Raw genomic sequence first — 6537 nt, 5'->3', positions numbered from 1 at the left:
CATCTGGTCCTTCTGATCTCAGGCTGTGGTTTGCATGGTCCATTAGTGTTGGGACTATTTCTTTGGTTTTTGACTTTCTTCACTCTTCTTTGCTTTAGTTGAGGAGAGACCAATAATTGTATCTTAGATGGCTGCTCATAAGCATTTAAGACCCAAGTCACTGCTTCCCAGTACAATGAAGAACATTATCTTTGTGGACAACATTGTTTATATAATCATAATTTACCCTAAAACAATTTCTAGTCTAACCTTGGAGTTTCTATTTCTTGAAGCTGACTAAAACTAACTCACTGCCATTGAGTTGGATCTGACTCATCGTGACCCCTCCTTGGGTTTCCGAGGTAGTATCACTACAGAAGTAGATTGACCAACCTTCCTTCCAAGGAGTGGCTGGTGGGTTTGAACCGCCAGCCCTCTGGTTAGCAGTCAAATGCCTTAGGCACTACACCACCAGAGCTCCCTGAAACTGACTACACATAGATAATTCTTCAAAAAAGCCTGTCAAAGAGATAGTCTCTTGAACAACAAATAGTGCTGGCAAAGCTGGATATCCATCTGCAGAAAAATGAAACACGATCCATACCTCACATCATACATGAACATGAACTCCACATAAATCGAAGACCTAAATGTAAAACCCAAAACTGTAAAGTTTGCCAAAGATAAAATAAGGGCAAAGTTAGGGGCTCTAATTTATGGCATAAATACACTATCAGTTATAACCACAAACCACACAAACAGCATAAAATTAGATGACAGATAAAACAGATACATTCAATGACTGGGACCATCTAAAAATTAAATTCCTATGTGTATCAAAAGAGTTCTCCAAAACAGTGAAAGAGAACCTATACATTGGGAAAAAATATTTGGCAACAACATATCCCAACAAGGGACTTCTATTTAAAATTTACAGGAAAATTTAACACCTCAACATCAAAAAGACGAACAATCCAATTAAACAATGGGCAAAGACATAAACAGACACTTCAGCAAAGAGGATATTCAGGAGCCAGAAAATGAAGAAATGCTCGTAATCATTAACCATTAGAGAGATGCAAAACAAAACAACAATGAGGTATCATCTCTCCCCAGCAAGAATAGCAAAGTCCAACAAGATAGAAAACAACAAATACTGTTGTGTGGAGAGATTGGAGCTCTCATACACTACTTAGAGGACTGTAAAATGGTGCAACCACTGTGGAAAATGGTATGGTACTTCCTTAACAAGTTGGAAATAGAAATACCATTTGATCCAGCAATCCTATTACTAAGAACGTATCCTAAAGAGATGAGATCCTCAAATAGATATATCTCAAATAGATAAATGCATACCCATGTTCATCACAGCACTATTCACAAGAGCAAGGAGATAGAAACAACCTAAGTGCCCATCAACAGGTGAATGGATAACCAAAGTATGGACACACATATGGTACAATGGCATACTATACAACATTAAAGAATAATGAAGAATCTACAAATCACTGCATAACATACAGGAATTTGGAGAACATCATGTTGAGTGAAATATGTCAATCACAAAAGGACAGATATTGTATGGGCCCATTATTACAAAAAAAATCAAGAAAAGGTTTACAAAGGGAAGAAAATTTTCTTTGTTGGTTACCAGGGATAGGAAGGGAGGGGAGGGAAATTGCTTGCTAGATAAGAGACGGGTGTTGATTTGAGTGAAGGGAAAGGCAATATAACTAAAGCATGTGACCAGCATAATATTGCTAAGGAAAAAGGAGAAACAAGGAAGTGCATAAGAGGTACAAACAACAAAGGTAAATACTCTTACATACACAATACTGCTTTATCAACAATAACAAACACTAATTTACAGATGGAGACATAGGTAGACAGGCAAGAAGATCAGGTATGGGTAGGTGAACATGAACATACCTATGACTATATGTAGGTTTGGAAGATGATATTTCTACATACATGTTTGTATGTGTTAAAAAAAATGTCCACATACATTATAGGAGAAGACAAAGTTAGGATAACTTCTTAGCCACAACCAAGAACCTTGAGGGAGTGAATCATTAGGCCAAGCTCAAGTGCCACAATATACTGCACAAGAAGAACTTTGTTCTACATCTTGATTTGGTGAGTAGCAACTGGGGTCTTAAAAGCTTGTGAGTGGCCATCTAAGATGCAACTATTTGTTTCTCTTTGTCTGGAGAAAGGAACAGTAAGGAAAATCAAAGATGCATGGAAACAGTTAGTTCAAGGGATCAATAGACCATCAGAACCTCAGCCTACATGACCCTGAGACCAGAAGAATTAAATGGTGCCTAGCTATCAATGTCAACCACTCAGAAAGGGATCAAAATTAGAGTTTCTGAATAGAGTAGGAGAAAAATGTGGAACAAAATTCAAAAACATAAAAGAGACCAGGATTATTGTCAAATAGAGACTGGTCAAACCCCCAAGACTATGACCCCTAGTCACCCTTTGGACCTGGAATTGGACTCATTCCATGGCTTAATTTTCAAAAAATAAACAGGATTATGAGTTGAACACTTACACCAGGGAGATGCACTTCTTAGAACAATCAACTGTGGGAGATCAGAAAGATAGCATGTGCACAGGGAGAAAGTTAGGGACACAGCAATGCATAGATAAGAAGGACACAGGGAAAGGGTAACTACAGGGAGGAAGTGGGAAAAGAGCTGTTATGTTGTGGGGATTGTAATCAGTGTCATGAAACAAAATGTTTATGTACTGTTGAATGGAAAATGAACCTGCTCTGTAAAATTTCACACAAATACAACAAAAAGGTTTTTTTTTTTTTTAAAAAAAAGAGCCCAATGCTTAAGACAAAACAGTCTCACTAAGATATTACTGGCTATTGTTTGACTTAAAAGTGACTTTAAGAGACTAGTATGCTCACACACAAAAGAATACTATGCAACCTTAAAGAATAACAGAATCTGCAAAACACTGCATAACATGGATGAACTTGGAGGACATATGCTGAGTGAAATAAGTCAATCACAGAAGGACAAATATTGTATTAGTCCATTATTGTAAAAAGTCAAGGAAAGGTTTATATATGCAAGGAAATTTTTTTTCTTGGTTACTAGGAGTGGGAGGGGAGGGTAGAGAACACTGCTAGATAGGTAGAGACAAGTATTGATTTGGGTGAAGGGAAGATTAATGTACCAAATATGAGTGGTCAGCACGGTGGCATTGAGGAAGAGGAAGACATAGAGAGGTGCATGGGTTGTACAAACAACAAAGATGAACCCTTTTGCACATATAGTACTGCGTTGTCAGTGAAGGCAAACATTGATCTATCGATGGATAGATGGGTGGACAGGCTGAACGATTAGGTATGTCTATGCAGGGGTGAGTATGCCCACGATCATGTATAGGGTTGACAGGCAATGTTTCTACAAGTATAGTTGTATGTTCTATAATAATTTCCAGGTATTAGTAAAGCTGACAAGGGACAAAGTTGTAGTCACTTCTTGACCACAGCCATCTACCCAGAGGGAGCAAGTAGTTGGACCTGTGGGCTTGGGACCATGGTCGCAGGGGACATCAAGCTCAACTGGCATAACATACTACACAAAAACATTGTTGCATGTCCTACTTTGGCGAGTAGCAACTGGGATCTTAAAAGCTTGCAAGTGGCCATCTAGATGCAACGATGGGTCTCTCCTCATCCAGAGCAAAGAAGAATGAAGAAAGCCAAAGATGCATGGAAACAATTAGTCCAAGGGACTGGTAAACCATGCGATCCTCAGCCTTCTGAGACCAGAACTAGATGGTGCCTGGCTACCACTACCAATCACTTGAAGGGACATCTCTGTAGGAAACCCTGGATAGAGTGGGAGAACAATGTGGAACAAAACTAAAAATCATTTAAAAACAAAAGGGGGGGGGGACCAAGTTTGCTGGTCTGATAGAGGCTGGTGGAACCACTGAAACTATGACCCCTAGCTGCCCTTCAGGTCTGGAATTGAACCCACTCCTGTGGCTTCCAGTCAAACAAAAGACAGGCATAAGAGCTGAACATTTACATTAGGCAGATACGCTCCTTGGTGAGATCAATCATGGGAGAATAGAAGGGCTGTGCACGCACAGGGAGACAGCTCAGGGGCCAGGAGTGCATGGGAGGGAAGGACACAGGGAAGAGGTGCCTATGGGGAGGAAGTGGGAGGAAAGCTGTTACATAAATAAATAAAAAATAAAAATAAAAATAAATAAAAAAAATGAACATAGATAAAGTGTATGTGAACTGCTGTATGGAAGATGAATTTGCTCTGTAAACTTTCACCCAAATGACAATAAAGCTTAAAGAGAGAGAGAGAGAGAGAGAGAGAGAGAGAGAGAGACTAGTATGTTCAAGGCTCAAAGTTCAAAAGATCTCTGAATGCCAGGGTATCCTCCATTTCTCATCACAGATGGGGAAGCTAAGGTCCAGAGAGAAGGCACTAATTAAATCTATGACAAGAACTCAAGTGTTTACTTCCAATAACCTTTGCACTGCACCTTTTATATGAAGCAGAGCACAGGAGAACAGTATAAAACCAAAAACCAAACCTGTTGCCGTTGGGTCAATTCCAATTCTTAGCAGCCTATAAGACAAAGTAGAACTTTCCCAAATGGTTTGCAAGGCTGTAATTTTTTTTTTTTTTATCACACTTAACCAAATTTTTTTCCCTCCACCCATGTTAATATATGTTTACCTTCTAGTTCAAGTATAGCAAGGATTGTGAGGATGGCGCTCAACCGGGCAGTGTTTTGTTTTGTTGGACATAGGGTCACTATGAATTGGAACCAACTTGATGGCACCTAATAACAACAACACCCTCTAGACAGTGGTTTATTCTCCCTTCCCCAACCACCCCTGGTAATCATTGAACAGTATTTCTTTTCTGGTGAAACCCTTTCCTTGACTTTTTACAATAGCAGTCTCATACAATATGTGTCCTTTCATGATTGATTAATTTCACTTAGCATAATGGCTTCTAAGTTCATCCATAATATGAGATGTTTTGTAGATTCATCACTGTTCTTTGATGTAGCATAGTATTCCATTGTGTGTATGTACCATAATTTGTTGATCCATTCCTCCACTGATGGGCATGTAAGTTGTTTCCATCTTTTTGGTATTGTGAATGGTACTGCAATGAACATGGATGCATGCATATTGAATATTTGTTCATGTGTTTGTTAGCTGCCTGAATATCTTCTTTGGTAAAGTGTGTTTGTGGTCTTTGTCCAGTTTTTAATTGGATCATTTGTCTTTTTGCTGTTAAGTTGTTGAAGTTTTCTATACATTTTAGAGATTGGCCCCTTGTCCGATAAGTCATTGTCAAATTTTTTTCTCTGTCTGTGGGTTCTCTTTTTACACTTTTGATAAATATTTTGATGTACATAAGCTTGTCTAAGTTTTAGGAGGTCTCAGTCATCTATTTTGTCTTCTAGTGTTTGTGTGTTTTTAGTTATATTTGATAGTGTATTAATGCCCTGAATCAGGGCTCCTAAATTTGTCCTTCTTTTTCCTTTGATGGTCTTTATGCTCTTAGGTTTTACATTGAGGTCTTTGATCCAACTTGCATTTGTTTTTGTATATGGTGTGAGATATGGGTCCATTTTTCTGCAAATGAACATCCAGTCTTGCCAGCACCGTTTATTAAAGAGACTACCTTTTTACCATTTAATGAGTTTTGGCCTTTTGTCAAAGACCAGCTGTCTACAGGTGGATAGATTTACTTTTGGGTCCTCAATTCTGTTCCATTTGTCTGTGTGTATGTCATTGTGCCAGTACTCACCACCCACCCACTGCCATCAAGTTGACTCCAACTCTAGTGACCCCCCATAGGGCTTCCAAGGCTGTAAATCTTTACGGAAGCAGATTGCCTCATCTTCCTCCTAGGGAGCAGCTTGTGGGTTTGAACCACCAACCTTTTGGTTGGCAGCCAAATGCCTTACACACTGTACCACCAGAATTCCTTTGTACCAATACTAGCTCACTGCTATTGAGTTGATTTCAACTCATAGTGACACCCATTGGGTATCCAAGCCTATAAATCTTTACAGAAGCAGACTGCCTCATCTTTCTTCCATGAAATGGCTGGTGGGTTCAAACCACCAACTTTTTGGTTAGTAACCAAATGCCTTCCTTAACCACTTAACCACCAGAGCTCCTTTTGCACTAGTACTAGGCTGTCTTAATTACCATAGCTGCATAGTAGGTTTTGAGATTGGGGAGTGTGAAGCCTCCTACTTTGTTCTTATTTAGTAGTGCTTTACTTATCTGGGATCTCTTCCCTATCCATATAAAAAACAAAACAAAACAAAAAAACCAAACATACTACCGTCGAGTCAGACCCAACTCATAGCGACCCCTCCTTGGGTTTCCGAGGTGATATTGTCTCTTTAAAGACAGATGATGGAATCTGGATTGGATTGCATTGTCTGTAGATCGCTTTGGGTATTATTGAGATTTTTATAATGTTAAGTGCTTGAATAATTTCTGTTAGAAATATCAGCACAAGGCTGGTCCCTATGAGG

Source organism: Orycteropus afer, unplaced genomic scaffold (assembly GCF_000298275.1).
Source record: "Orycteropus afer afer isolate SDZICR_OR568_19922 unplaced genomic scaffold, OryAfe1.0 scaffold00151, whole genome shotgun sequence".
NCBI lineage: Eukaryota > Metazoa > Chordata > Mammalia > Tubulidentata > Orycteropodidae > Orycteropus > Orycteropus afer.
The sequence above is the reverse complement of the archived record's forward strand: the minus strand, read 5'-3'. Positions refer to the sequence as shown.